Here is a 15,524-nt window from a genome sequence, read left to right as displayed (position 1 = left end):
CACTCATGTCACCATGTCTCCTTCTTGTGCATTGGTCTGTTCGAATTTGTTGTAATTGGTGTTTTGTTCTTATTGCTGCCTAGCTATTTCATGAAACTGCCTATTTCTGTTAAACCCAATTTATTTTTGCATTTCACTCCATCTTTTCTTGATTCCAAAGACATTTTACCACCCAGTTTTTTTCCTTTTTTCCTCCTTTCCCTCTTTCTTTCTTCTCTCTCTTCCTTCTTTCCTTTTTTCCTTTCCTTCCTTTCTTCCTTTTCTTTTTCTTAAATAAGTATGTTAACATCTATGTGATGTCAGAACTCCTGCCTGAATACATTTACAATAAACAAGTTTTCCATTTTTATCCTCTGATCATTTAGTTCTTTCATTCAGCTTGAAAACTCGATTTCCTTTCAGCTCCCTAGAAACATAATTTTTACCTCCAGGACAGAGAGAACTTACATTTTTAACCACACTTGAAAAATTGGGTAAAATTGAAATGTACTTCTGGTGGCTTAACTAACACAAAATGGATTCCTGATCTCTGGGGAAGACTCCATAATAAGACCCTATCATTGAATTAGCAATTCAAGCATTAAGAAAGTCAGTTTTCAGGAGTGTCAGGTTTGGGACTTGACATTTTTAAGAAATGTCTTTGCAAAACAGGGGACTAGTTATCATTGGATGAAGGACACTGATTTAATCTCCAGGGGTGGCTGAACCCGATGTCTGGGGTTCTTCCAAACATTTAAAGTCATTTTCCAAATGTTTTTGATGCAGCACAACCCAAAAAGGATTTTGGCAAGTGTGTTTTCCCTTCATTTTCAAACCCATGCGTATTTCAAGGGAAATGCAATCCATATGTCTTTGATTCATTTACACTTAAATCATCTAAATGCCATTGTGTAAGAGCTATTTGATGTACAAGAAGCCTGTGAGCCTGTTTTATAAGCCTTTTTAAGCCTTATTTCTTTGAATCAGAAAGTCATGTTTTGCCGGCCCTAAACAGAACTTGAACTGGGAAAGGCTCAAGTTCACTTCTAAACTGAAAACCCGCAAAGTTTTGCGTGGCTTCTGTACTTAGCAATATGTTTCCCCTTGCCTAAAGCTCACAAACACCCAGCATTTCTCTTCTCTGTCTCACATGTAGTGAGAACAGAGTAAATCAATTTTTGAATCACATTTTACTTGTAAAATTCACATTTTGAACCTCAGTTATCTCCCAGGCACTGCCAGAAGTTAAAATAGCAACACTTGAAAATTAGGCTTTTGCTCTAAAAGGGCAAAACAGTCTATAAAGTACATAAATTACTGCTTCTGTACATTTATTTGTTTGACAGGTTTAAGATATAAGTGTGGCTTACATATGGATTTTCAGGATGCCAGATTGGATGCTCCACGAGCTACAGTCACAAATGTAACCTCTTTTTTTAAGACTTATGTTTGGGAGAATAGAATTGGAACAATCTTGCTGTTCTGCACAAATCTAATTGCTGTGTCAAAACAGCAATGGAATATGATGAACATTTGCATTTTTCTCATTTACTGGCCTTTTCTTTGGCTTTAACCATACTTATGTTAGTGGTCAAGAAGAAAGTATCTTGGGCTATTTACTCTCTTGTTCCCTGAGACTTAAAAAAATGTTAATGAATTATGAACTAATACTTTTGAGAGGCAAAATGTGAACCTTTGATCAAGCATTTGGAGATACCCAAATGATTAACACTGATTTCTATGGACATAGAAACATGTCTCGAGAATGGATAAATCTTTCTCAAGCAAAAGCACTAATTATCTCCAAATGTGTGATTTCTTTGTTTTTATTTAGACACATCTTAGAAGTTGCATTTTAGTGAGAAGGAAGAAATGGTGATGGTGTGATTGTCTGCAGAGAAGCAGTATTTTAAATTTGCATTCAAAACTTAGGGGGTGGAGATGAAGTTAAAAAGAAACAAAGAAATCCAGGTGAATTTAATTATTCCTTATGTGCTCTCTGCAGTTCACATATATTATAGACTATCATATTTGTGTAATCAAAAAGACTATGAAATTCAAGTTTGGAAAAAAAAAAGGATTTAGGCACTAAATCTAGAAAACAGTTAATTATGCTGAGATAATTAGATAGCAGAAAGTGTTGGATTTGTTCTTTCCCATGGTTAGTTTTCATTAACTACCAAGTCTTCATGATTCTCTGCAGGCAGAAATTATTAGTATTCTATTCTTAGGAAGAATGGTGCATGACTGACAAAGAATTAAACTTTCAAAAAGTGTGACAGAGTACTTTACATTGACCTATGCATATATTGTCTTTAAAAAAATGATTTTTCTTGTATCAAAAATTTGATCTAACCTGTTTTAAATTTTAAATTAAATTATGAAAACACATCAGTTTAGGAAAGTTCACAACCATATTTTCTCAGTTTAATTTAAAATACAAAGCAAAGAGCTTGATTTATGATTTTGCTGCTGTTTTATCAAAGTGTACCAGAGGGTATTGATTAGGATCGTGCAATAACTTAATAACTCCGATTTTGGTTAAAAAGACTAGTGTTATATTATATAATTTTATGCCAGGATTTATGAGATTTAATTTAAATTCAGGTGGCCATTTAAAAACTTAAAGAAATGAAGCTGGGAAATACTACCTGACCCTGCACTGCTGCTCTCCATCTTGTTCCTTCTTGCCATAGCTTAATTCACCTCCACCTGGTAAACACAAAAGCTTTGTCTGCCCTCATCTGTCATCTCAAAATGGCTTGCTGACTATCTTGAGAATACATATGATTTAAAGCCTATTTGCCCCACCTTTTGGGTCAGATTGTCTTGCTCTCCTCTAACCCAATAGTAGTTTCAAACTCAAAAGAAACACAGCCAGCACAGATTGGAAAATAACTGGAACCCTTGCAGTATAAGAGGACATTAATCAGGCTGTGTGTCTCATGAGAGTGAATTCCAGCCCTGAGAAATCTAGCTTTTCCTTCCTATCTTAAACGCATCTGAAAATATCTTTATAATGCCCCCTTGACGCACATATTTACCCACTGCATATGCACATTCACTCACACATTTGCATAAACACAATACAAACACACATATAGGCACACATACATGCAAATGTATACACAAACTTCAACCTATATTCCTTAGTAAAACATAATTTTATAGATTCTTTTTCTAAATACAATTCTGAGTCCCAAACAAAACTACCCATGTTGAAAGTTTGGAGAAGGAAATCCTTTCAAAGAGAACCACAATAATTAAACAAACATTTGTACAAAGGGTCAAACAAATTGGTTATTTGATCTAAATCTATATATGAATACACTTTTCCTATCACTGCATTAGCACTTGATTTCCATGTATTATTTTAAAACTTTCATATGTGACTTCACTTGAACAAATACAATACACAAGTTTTGTTTTACAAAAGGATACTCTATAGGATTCCCCAAATTATACAGTTTTCTCTAGCGCATATACAAGTCTAAACAGATTGTTCATAAAATATAATATATTGAAACACATAAATTTACATGAAAAAAATTAGAAGCATATCAATTTAGCTAAAGGATATAGTGTTAATTGAAATCTTTTCCCCCATGATTATATTTCATTTCTCTAAGAAGAGTTAACATATCCTTGTTTCTCATCATTATATTTCCTTAGTTATATTAATTTGGTACTCATATTTTATTACATCTGGTAAAAAAGAAGCCCCTGTAGATTTCTACTTATGTTTTGCAACTGACGGTCTCAGCTGGTTCTAGCATCAGGATAACTGGGCCCTAAAGTTTGGATGTTTAAGATCAATTACATTCATGTCACCCAACCCTATAATTGACTACCATCACCCAGGTAAAAATTTATGGAATATGTAAAGTGGGCAAGTTCTAAATGGCTAAACATAGTCTTCTTTGGGCTATATTTAAATCACTTAGGTGCATAGGAATTTGAATTTCGTGCTAGCAGCCTTTGGGCTAGTGGTCCTCACCAGCTGTAAATAAGGAAACAGTATGAGATGCGCAGAAGCCATCTTTGGCCATTTATGTAACATCTACCCTGTTCTCTTGTCTCCTTCTTGATCCTCTCCTTTTTGAACTAATCTCAGGACATAAACATTACATCCTTATTCCTCTTTACAGAACAATGTCCCCTCCGACTGCTTGCTCCAATTCAAATTTAGCTTTTCCCCAAAGGCAGAACTTTCTTTGCAGCATTTTTTTAGTAAAGGTCTTTCATTATTTTACACCTCAGTACCATGCAAATGGGAGCATGATGAACTGCCTCCACTTCACCCCCTCCTCATTTTGACCTTCTGTTCAAGAGATTTCAGGTTTCTCCTAAGAGACCATTTTATGCTTACACTATAATCCAAAAATAAAAAGAAAAATAATCCTTCTTCTACACCAAAGATCAATTTATTTGTTCACAAAACATACCTTCCTTGTTTGTGTCATCTTCATGTGGCTTCTAGGTTATAACCTCCATATTCATCATGGAGATCATCCAAATTACAGGCTTCTTCTGCCTGAATGCCTCTTATTACCCTGAACAATTTCAACGTCCATACAAAAGAACTCCTCACCATCCTTTCACAGCTGTCAACCATGCCTTCAATTCTAGAGGGCTCACTTCCACTCTTCTGCCTTAACCCTTGTTCATGTCTCCTCCTAGACCTTCTCAGGAACCAAAACTCCTCCCTACTTTGGAAATCAGAAATTCTTCTCTCCTGCTTTCTGACCACACCTTACCTTTCTGTCTCCCTCCTGGAACCACTTTCTTTATACATGCAATTCCATGTTGTAGAGCAAGCTTGTCCAACCCATGGACCGCATGTGGCCCAGGATGGCTTTGAATGTGGCCCAACATAAATTCATAAACTTTCTTAAAACATAATGAGATATTTTTGTGATTGCTTTTTTTTTTTTTTTTTTTTTTAGCTCACCAGCTATGATTTGTGATAGTGTATTTTATGTGTGACCTAAGACAATTCTTCCGATGTGGTCCAGGGAAGCCAAAAGATTGGACATCCCTCTTATAAAATCTTTAGAACCCCTCCTGAGTCCACCCTATTCCTTAATTGCTTTATTTTCTTCCCTATGGAAGCTCACAAACATCCTCAACTCCTTTGCAACTACATCATTTTGTCACATATTTTTAGCCCTGGATTAATCATACAAATTGTCCATCCCTGTACTCAGCTCTGAGTTTGGTTGACGATAGTAATACAAACTTATAGACTGGGGCTACTAAATTTTTATACCCTCCAACTTCAGCTTGCCTCTCTCGATTGCTCATAAAGGGTTTACTTGTCCTCTGTCAGTTCCCACTCTTGTTTCCCTTATAATTCAAAACATGTGCCATGCCACTCAAAACCCCTAGCCAGCTCCTATGCTTTTATTCTCCGCAGTGAATGTCAACTCCTCCTTCTCAAGAGAGAAAATTGAGATTCCCAATTTAACTTATTCAACCTCAAAACCAACTTTTTCTCCTATACTTTCTTCATCTGTGATCTTTAGCCATTCAATTGTGCAAGAAAACAAAATAACATTCTCAATTTCTTATTCTCCTTTGCCTACTACAAGCAGGCTGTTACCGCATATTTTCTATTTATTCTCCCAAATGTCTATTTTCTTCTTCTGAACCCCCTTCCATCATGTTACTTTGAAATCTAATTATCTCTTCCTTGGAAATATCTTATGATAGTTCCCCTGCCTTCAAATTTACTTCGCATAGTTCATCAATGGTATAATTTTTGAAAAGTAAATCTGGCCTTGCCACTTCATTTCTTGAATTTCGTTAGAGGTTCCCCACAGCATGACACCCAAGTCATTCAGAATCGGGTTCCTGCATATCTCCCAACTTCTTTTCCCAAAACAGTTTTTACAATTTAAGCTCCAGTAATAGAAATATGCTCATAGACTCCTTTGCTCAACATATCATTGTCACCTTTGGATAAGGACAATTTTCTCCCTTCTTGCTTTGCTTGGCAAACTCCTATTCATTTTTCAGACTATTTTTTTTCAATCATTTCCTCTGTTAAAACTTCCCTGAGCTCTTTCCTTAGAAATAATTAATTAATCCATCCAAAACATTGTTAAAGTGCCAGATCAAACTTGGGAAATCAAGGAAGGCTTTCCAGAGGATAGAATATCTAATCTGAGATTTAAAGCTTGAGCAGGCATTGGCCAGGTGTATAGTTGAGAAAATAGTAATTTCAAGTCAAGTTATTGCAGGGAGGTTTTATATGTTATTACTCCTTCTGGACTGAAGATTCCCCCAAGACAGGGTCTGTGCCTATTCCAATAGTGTATCTAATCATAGTACCATATACAGAATAAATGTCCAATAAATCTTTGATAAAGAAAGGAGAAATGAAGGAAGAAGGACAGAAGGACAGGATTTCACTACTTTAATTTTATCTTGTCACTTGTGTTTTCCCCTTATGGACATTCCTTAAAATATTTCACATAGGAAAGAGCCCTTAGACTATCTATCTTATTGCTATCAAAGGGCAATGGTCAAATAAACCATCTATTGAAAAAGAAGACTGAAAAGAGTTATAATAGCACTGCCAGCAATTTCAGAGTGAGAAGAGTGAGAATAAGGCAGATTCATAATTAATTTACTCTATATTTATACCATAGTAGCTAGGAGCTGCTAACTATATGTATATATACATAAGATATATAAATATACATATATCATACATGTAGATATACAATGATTATATATGTGTGTATATGTGTATATGTATATGCATATATATACACATATATATAGTATCCATCCTTATATATAATGAGGAATAAACATCTCCCCTATAAATAGGTAGTAGAAGAAGCCAGTCTTTCAAAAGAAATGAATCTCCAAGTAATCAGAATACACTCTGATTCAATTTATGGGATTTACGTATTCACTGAAAAAAATTATGTAGTCAAGGGTCAATAAAACTCTTGACTACGTGAGTTTTTTTGTATAAAATCATGTATCCTGACGTCTAGGAAATAATGCATAATCATGGATAACAATGATTATCCCAAAAATAAAGGACTACGAGAAATTAGAGGAGAGAGAGAATATGTCTGTCTTGGATGATTAGGAAATAATTCACTGAAGATGTGATAGCTGTGCTGGGAATTAAGAGTAAGCAGGATCTGAACAAGGATAGAAGAGAACGAAGAATATTTTAAGTTTCATCAGCATTGGTCTACAGAAGAAAAATGATAAAAATAAGTATTGGGAACTGTGTCGATCTTCAATGCTGTTCATCAATATCTGTTTTTCTTCTCCTGTACCACATGGTAGGTTGTAATTTCTAGTTTCACTAACAATGAGTTAGGGCTATGTGACTAATTCTGGCCAGGGACTTGTGAATTGAAGTGATGTTTATCACTTCTGTTCCATAACATTTAATTGCTAGTGCAAAACCCTCTAAAGTTATTTCCCACATGATAGAGAGCAGCAACATTCAATATGGTGGCTGTTCCCTTAGCCGGGGTCTTTGAGTGACTGCAGTGAAGAAAGAACAGTCTTGCTGACCTGAAATGACTACATCGATTACATAAGAAATAAACTTGTGTTATTTCGAGACACAACTTTTGGAGCAGCTTGTTACCACAATTTAACCCAGACTACACAAGCAAATAACAGAAAGAGCAAGATGTCCAATTTGATAGGCATATGAAGAATATTAAATAGAAAAATAATAAGTTTGGAGGGGTAAACAAATCAATTTGTAGAGAAGCGAAATTCCTCTGAAAAGGTTTGGATTTTATTTTATAAGCAACGTAGAGCTGTTAAAAGCCTTCAAACAGGGAAATATGATGAACAGAATTGTGCTTTAGGAAAATTAATCAAGCAGGATACAGGAAGCCTAGGAAGCAGAAAGACACTTAGAAATATGAAAACAAGTTATACTATTGTGAAAAGCCTAGAAGTCATGGGGTTTAAACTAGGGTAGTGGCAGTGGGAACCAATTTGGTAGAATGAATAGAACAGTAATTTGCAGGTCCTGGCAACTGATGAGACCCAAGGGACTTATAAATCATTCCAAGGTTTTGAGCCTGGGTGATTGCTAAGATGGTGCCACTGCCACTTACTTAAATAGGAAGCAGAGAAAGAGGAACAAATTTAAGAGGAAAAGTGTATATTTAGGTCAAGCGTGACATCCAACTAGCAGTGTCCGGCAGACAACTGGAAACAAGTCAAATATGGATTGGAGAGTTATTTGCAATTGAAGCCGTGATATGAATGAGACTGTCAAGGGAGAAAGAAGAAAATTAAGTATGTACCTTCAGGAAACACCTGCATTTAAACAACAAAAAGGAGAAGAACAAAGATATCAAGAAAGGTGTACTTTCACAAAATCAAAAATCAAGAAAGGAGGACATTTCAAGAAAATGAGGGTAATTAACAGCACCCAAATGTAAGGATGGATTAAAAATGATGAGTATTTTTTAAAATCTAGTAGATTTGGTGACTTTTAATGGAGCAGTTTCAAGTGATGAGTGCAGAAGGAAGCCAACATTCAAAAGACTGGGAAGTGAGTCATGCAAAAAAATTGAGGTTGTGGTTTCTTTATATGGTGGAAAAATACTCAGCAGTTAAAATAAATGGACTAAATTATTACATAATAAAACATGTGTATTTCAAAAATACATTGAGTAAAAAAAGAAAATGACAAAATTATACATACAAGGTGATTCTACTTATTAAGCGTACAAATATTATAGGCATATATTATTTATGAAGACATAGATGTTATATGTATATCTATATACATCATAAATACAAACGCACATTGACATGATAACTATGGAAGTAAAATGTAACCTCTCCTTTAAAGATGTAAAATGGTGAAAGAAAATAAAGAAATAGGTAGTAGCTTGATAGATAAGGAGATAAGAAATACAACAAATGTTCACTAAATTTCCATATTAGAGAGAGTATTTTTGGCTTTTAAATTTTCAATATAAATTTATAGACAATGAAATAACTGCAGTGAAGCAATCGTGTTTAATTTATATCCAGTTCTGAAGAAAGAAACCTTTTCCTATTAGTAAACATTTTATGATATGGCGTGTCACAGATAGATTTCTGACTTTGGAGCTATGTAAATGTAATCTGTGACTTTGAGGAAATTATGACCACAGCTTCAGCTTCGTATCTGTAGAGGGGAAGATAATAATTTCCACCTCAAATACTTTTCATAAAGACCAGGAATAATGTAAGTTTCTAAGTGTGGTGTTTGTCACATAGAAAACACTCAATAAATGGTACTGTTATTTTCACTTTCCTTACAAGTGATGAAGAAGAAAAAAGCAATGATGCTGTCCCTCCTGCATACTAGACAGTGATATAGAGAGCAAGTGCAATACTGTGGTCAAATGCAAGGAATTGGAAGCCAGACTTTCAGGATTCAAATCATGGTTAAGTTTCAGATCAACAAATTACTTGGGAGATCTTAAAAAAAACCTAACTTAACCTTGTTGTGCCTCCATTTATTCATCTGTAAAGTGCAGATGATGAAGAGGATGGTGATGATGGTAATGATAGTGATAATGGATATGACTGTGATGACAGGATACTCCTCAGGATTGTTGTGAAAATTGAGTTCATAAACATAAACTACTGTTAACAGGGTTAGCACATATTAAGGAAGGTACAAGTATGTTAGCTATTGTCATTAGTATCCTTTTAATTTTTTTATTGTAGAATTTTAAAAATGTTTTTACCTTGATGAGCAGAGCAGTAAATAATTTGAACAGATACTGCTGGGCTCCGTGTTTCTTATGAGCAGCCACAGATTTACACTTGACTGCCAGGACCTAAGGATAGACTCTGTTACCATGCCATTGTTCAAATTATGCTTGTCCAAGTAGAGAATTAGCCCATAGTCATCTCCATTAGCACCATAATCAAATAAAAATAATATTTATATCCTTTCATTTATTGGGCAATGGATTTAAACTATTAAGTATTTACTACATGTGCCAAACACTGTTCTAGGCCTTTGGGATATGGCAATGAGCAAAACTGACATTATCCTTACTCTTGTGGAGCTTACATTTTGGATGCACTGTTAAATCAGCAAAGAATATTCTCAATTATAGTTTAAATAAACATTAGAGACTGTGTTACCAATATGACATAGATATAAAACAAATGAAATCAATCTCCATTGTTTTTAAACTAAGTATATTTTCTTGAGCTATGTTGCCTAGAAGCTCTTTCTGATTCTGAGATGTAATGACCTCACTAAGCCCACTATTAGAGGGCCATGATATGGTCACCCACTGTTTCTGAACTATCTAATATTCCTTAATATTTCCTGGATGCTTGATATTCTGTTAACTGTTTCACATATATTTGTGTAATTTTCATAACAACCCTACCGTAAATGGCCAAATAGGAACCGCTCCAGTCTCTAGCTCCCAGAGCGAGTGACACAGAAGACGGGTGATTTCTACAATTTCAACTGAGTTACTGGGTTCATCTCACTAGGGAGTGCCAGACAATCAGTGCTGGTCAGCTGGTGCAGCCTGACCAGCGAGAGCTGAAGCAGGGCAAGGCATCACCTCACCTGGGAAGTGCAAGGGGGAAGGGAATCCCTTTTCCTAGCCAGGGAAACTGAGACATACAACAACTGGAAAATCGGGTAACTCCCACACCAATACTGCGCTTTACCAAGGGTCTTAGCAAATGGCACACCAGGATATTATATCCCACACCTGGCCAGGAGGGTCCCACGCCAGTGGAGCCTCCATCATTGTTAGCACAGTTGTCTGCGATCTAACTGCGAGGGCAGCAGCCAGGCCGGGGGAGGGGCACCCATCATTGTTGAGGCTTAAGTAGGTAAACAAAGCCACAGGAAAGCTCAAACTGCATGGAGCCCACACCAGCACCAGGAGGCCTGCCTGTCTCTGTAGACTCCACCTCTGGGGACAACACACAGCTAAACAAAAAGTAGCAGAAATCTATGCAGATGCAAATGACCCTGCCTGACAGCTTTGAAGAGAGCAGTGGATCTCCCAACACGGAGGCTGAGATCTGAGAACAGACAGACTGCCTGCTCAAGTGGTTCCATGACCCCTGAGTAGCCTAACTGGGATACATCCACCACTAGTTGCAGACTGACACCCCACACCTCACACGGCAGGGTGCACCCCTGCAACAGTTTCCAAAGCAAGAATCAGACAGGATCACTCGCTGTTCAGCAATATTCTGTCTTCTGCTGAAGCCTCTGCTGCTGATACCCAGGCAAACAGGGTCTGGAGTGGACCTCAAGCAATCTCCAACAGACTTACAGCTGAGGATTCTAACTGTTAGAAGGAAAACTAACAAACAGAAAGGACACCCACACCAAAACCCCATCACTATGTCACCATCATCAAAGACCAAAGGCAGATAAAACCACAAAGATGGGGAAAAAGCCAGGCAGAAAAGCTGGAAATTCAAAAAATAACAGCACATCTCCCCCTGCAAAGGAACACAGCTCATCGCAAGCAACGGATCAAAGCTGGTTGGAGAATGACTTTCACGAGTTGAGAGAAAGCGGCTTCAGTCCAGCAAATTTCTCAGAGCTAAAGGAGGAATTACGTACCCAGCGCAAAGAAACTAAAAATCTTGAAAAAAGAATGGAAGAATGGATAACTAAAATAATCAATGCAGAGAAGGCCATAAAAGAACTGACAGAGATAAAAACCATGATATGAGAAATATGTGACAAATGCACAAGCTTCAGTAACCGACTTGATCAAGTGAAAGAAAGAGTATCAGCGATTGAGGATCAAATGAATGAAATGAAGTGAGAAGAGAAGTCTAAAGAAAAAAGAGGAAAAATAAATGAACAAAGCCTTCAAGAAGTATGAGATTATGTGAAAAGACCAAATCTATGTCTGACTGGGGTGCCTGAAAGTCAGGGGAAAAATGGAATCAAGTTGGAAAACACTCTTCAGGATATCATCCAGGAGAACTTCCCCAACCTAGTAAGGCAGGCCAACATTCAAATTCAGGAAATACACAGAATGCCACAAAGATACTCCTCGAGAAGAGCAACTCCAAGACACATAATTGTCAGATTCACCAAAGTTGAAATGAAGGAAAAACTGTTAAGGGCAGCCAGAGACAAAGGTTGGGTGACCCACAAAGCGAAGCCCATCAGACTAAGAGCACACCTCTCGACAGAAACTCTCCAAGCTAGAAGAGAGTGGGGCCAATATTCAACATTCTTAAAGAAAAGAATTTTCAACCCAGAAGTTCATATCCAGCCGAAATAAGTTTCATAAGTGAAGGAGAAATAAAATCCTTTACAGACAAGCAAATGCTTAGAGATTTTGTCACCACCAGGCCTGCCCTACAAGAGACACTGAAGGAAGCACTAAACATGGAAAGGAACAACCGGTACCAGCCATTGTAAAAACATGCCAAAATGTAAAGACCATTGACGCTAGGAAGAAACTGCATCAACTAATGAGCAAAATAACCAGCTAATATCACAATGACAGGATCAAGTTCACACATAACAATATTAACCTTAAATGTAAATGGACTAAATGGTCCAATTAAAAGACACAGACTGGCATATTGGATAAAGAGTCAAGACCCATCAGTTTGCTGTATTTAGGAGACCCATCTCACATGCAGAGACACACATAGGCTCAAAATAAAGGGATGGAGGAAGATCTACCAAGCAAAGGGAGAACAAAATAAAGCAGGGGTTGCAATCCTAGTCTCTGATAAAACAGACTTTAAACCATCAAAGATCAAAAGAGACAAAGAAGGCCATTACATAATGGTAGAGGGATCAATTCAACAGGAAGAGCTAACTATCCTCAATATATATGCACCCAATACAGGAGCACCCAGATTCATAAAGCAAGTCCTTAGAGTCTTACAAAGAGACTTAGACTCCCATACAATAATAATGGGAGACTTCAACACTCCACTGTCAACATTAGACGGATCAACGAGACAGAAAGTTAACAAAGATATCCAGGAATTGAACTCATCTCTGCACCATGCAGACCTAATAGACATCTACAGAACTCTCCACCCCAAATCAACAGAATATACATTCTTCTCAGCACCACATCACACTTATTCCATAATTGACCACGTAATTGGAAGTAAAGCACTCCTCAGCAAATGTACAAGAACAGAAATTATAACAAACTGTCTCTCAGACCACAGTGCAATCAAACTAGAACTCAGGACTAAGAAACTCAATCAAAATCGCTGAACTGCATGGAAACTGAACAACCTGCTCCTGAATGACTACTGGGTCCGTAACGAAATGAAGGCAGAAATAAAGATGTTCTTTGAAACCAATGAGAACAAAGATACAACATACCAGAAACTCTGGGACACATTAAAAGCAGTGTGTAGAGGGAAATTTATAGCACTAAATGCCCACAAGAAAAAGCTGGAAAGATCTAAAATTGACACTCTAACATCACAATTAAAAGAACTAGAGAAGCAAGAACAAACACATTCAAAAGCTAGCAGAAGGCAAGAAATAACTAAGATAGAGCAGAACTGAAGGAGATAGAGACACAAAAAACCCTCCAAAAAATCAATGAATCCAGGAGTTGGTTTTTTGAAAAGATCAACAAAATTGATAGACCACTAGCAAGACTAATAAAGAAGAAAAGAGAGAAGAATCAAACAGACGCAATAAAAAAATGATAAAGGGGATATCACCGCCAACCCCACAGAAATACAAACTACCATCAGAGAAACCTATAAACACCTCTACAAAAATAAACTAGAAAATCTAGAAGAAATGGATAATTTCCTGGACACTTACACTCTCCCAAGACTAAACCAGGAAGAAGTTGAATCCCTGAATAGACCAATAGCAGGCTCTGAAATTGAGGCAATAATTAATAGCCTACCAAGCAAAAAAAGTCCAGGACCAGACGGATTCACAGCCGAATTCTACCAGAGGTACAAAGAGGAGCTGGTACCATTCCTTCTGAAACTATTACAATCAGTAGAAAAAGAGGGAATCCTCCCTAACTCATTTTATGAGGCCAACATCATCCTGACACCAAAGCCTGGCAGAGACACAACCAAAAGAGAGAATTTTAGACCAATATCCCTGATGAACATCGATGCAAAAATCCTCAGTAAAATATTGGCAAACCAAATCCAGCAGCACATCAAAAACTTATCCACCATGATTAAGTGGGCTTCATCCCTGGGATGCAAGGCTGGTTCAACATACGCAAATCAATAAACGTAATCCAGCATATAAACAGAACCAGAGACAAAAAACACATGATTATCTCAATAGATGCAGAAAAGGCTTTTGACAAAATTCAACAGCCCTTCATGCTAAAAACTCTCAATAAATTCGGTATTGATGGAATGTATCTCAAAATAATAAGAGCTATTTATGACAAACCCACAGCCAATATCATACTGAATGGGCAAAAACTGAAAGCATTCCCTTTGAAAACTGGCACAAGACAGGGATGCCCTCTCTCACCACTCCTATTCAACATAGTGTTGGAAGTTCTGGCTAGGGCAATCAGGCAAGAGAAAGAAATCAAGGGTATTCAATTATTCAATTTGGAAAATAAGAAGTCAAATTGTCCCTGTTTGCAGATGATGTGATTGTATATTTAGAAAACCCCATCATCTCAGCCCCAAATCTCCTTAAGCTGATAAGCAACTTCAGCAAAGTCTCAGGATACAAAATTAATGTGCAAAAATCACAAACATTCTTATACACCAGTGACAGAGAGCCAAATCATGAATGAACTTCCATTCACAATTGCTTCAAAGAGAATAAAATACCTAGGAATCCAACTTACAAGGAATGTAAAGGACCTCTTCAAGGAGAACTACAAACCACTGCTCAGTGAAATAAAAGAGGACACGAACAAATGGAAGAACATACCATGCTCATGGATAGGAAGAATCAATATTGTGAAAATGGCCATACTGCCCAAGGTAATTTATAGATTCAATGCCATCCCCATCCAGCTACCAATGAGTTTCTTCACAGAATTGGAAAAAACTACTTTAAAGTTCATATGGAACCAAAAAAGAGCCCGCATCACCAAGGCAATCCTAAGTCAAAAGAACAAAGCTGGAGGCATCACGCTACCTGACTTCAAACTATACTACAAGACTACAGTAACCAAAACAGCATGGTACTGGTACCAAAACAGAGATATAGACCAACGGAACAGAACAGAGTCCTCAGAAATAATACCACACATCTACAGCCATCTGATCTTTGAGAAACCTGAGAGAAACAAGAAATGGGGAAAGGATTCCCTATTTAATAAATGGTGCTGGGAAAATTGGCTAGCCATAAGTAGAAAGCTGAAACTGGATCCTTTCCTTACTCCTTATACGAAAATTAATTCAAGATGGATTAGAGACTTAAATGTTAGATCTAATACCATAAAAACCCTAGAAGAAAACCTAGGTAATACCATTCAGGACATAGGCGTGGGCAAGGACTTCATGTCTAAAACACCAAAAGCAATGGCAACAAAAGCCAAAACTGACAAATGGGATCT

Source organism: Macaca mulatta, chromosome 6 (assembly GCF_049350105.2).
Source record: "Macaca mulatta isolate MMU2019108-1 chromosome 6, T2T-MMU8v2.0, whole genome shotgun sequence".
Taxonomy (NCBI): domain Eukaryota; kingdom Metazoa; phylum Chordata; class Mammalia; order Primates; family Cercopithecidae; genus Macaca; species Macaca mulatta.
This window is presented reverse-complemented; position numbering follows the sequence as displayed.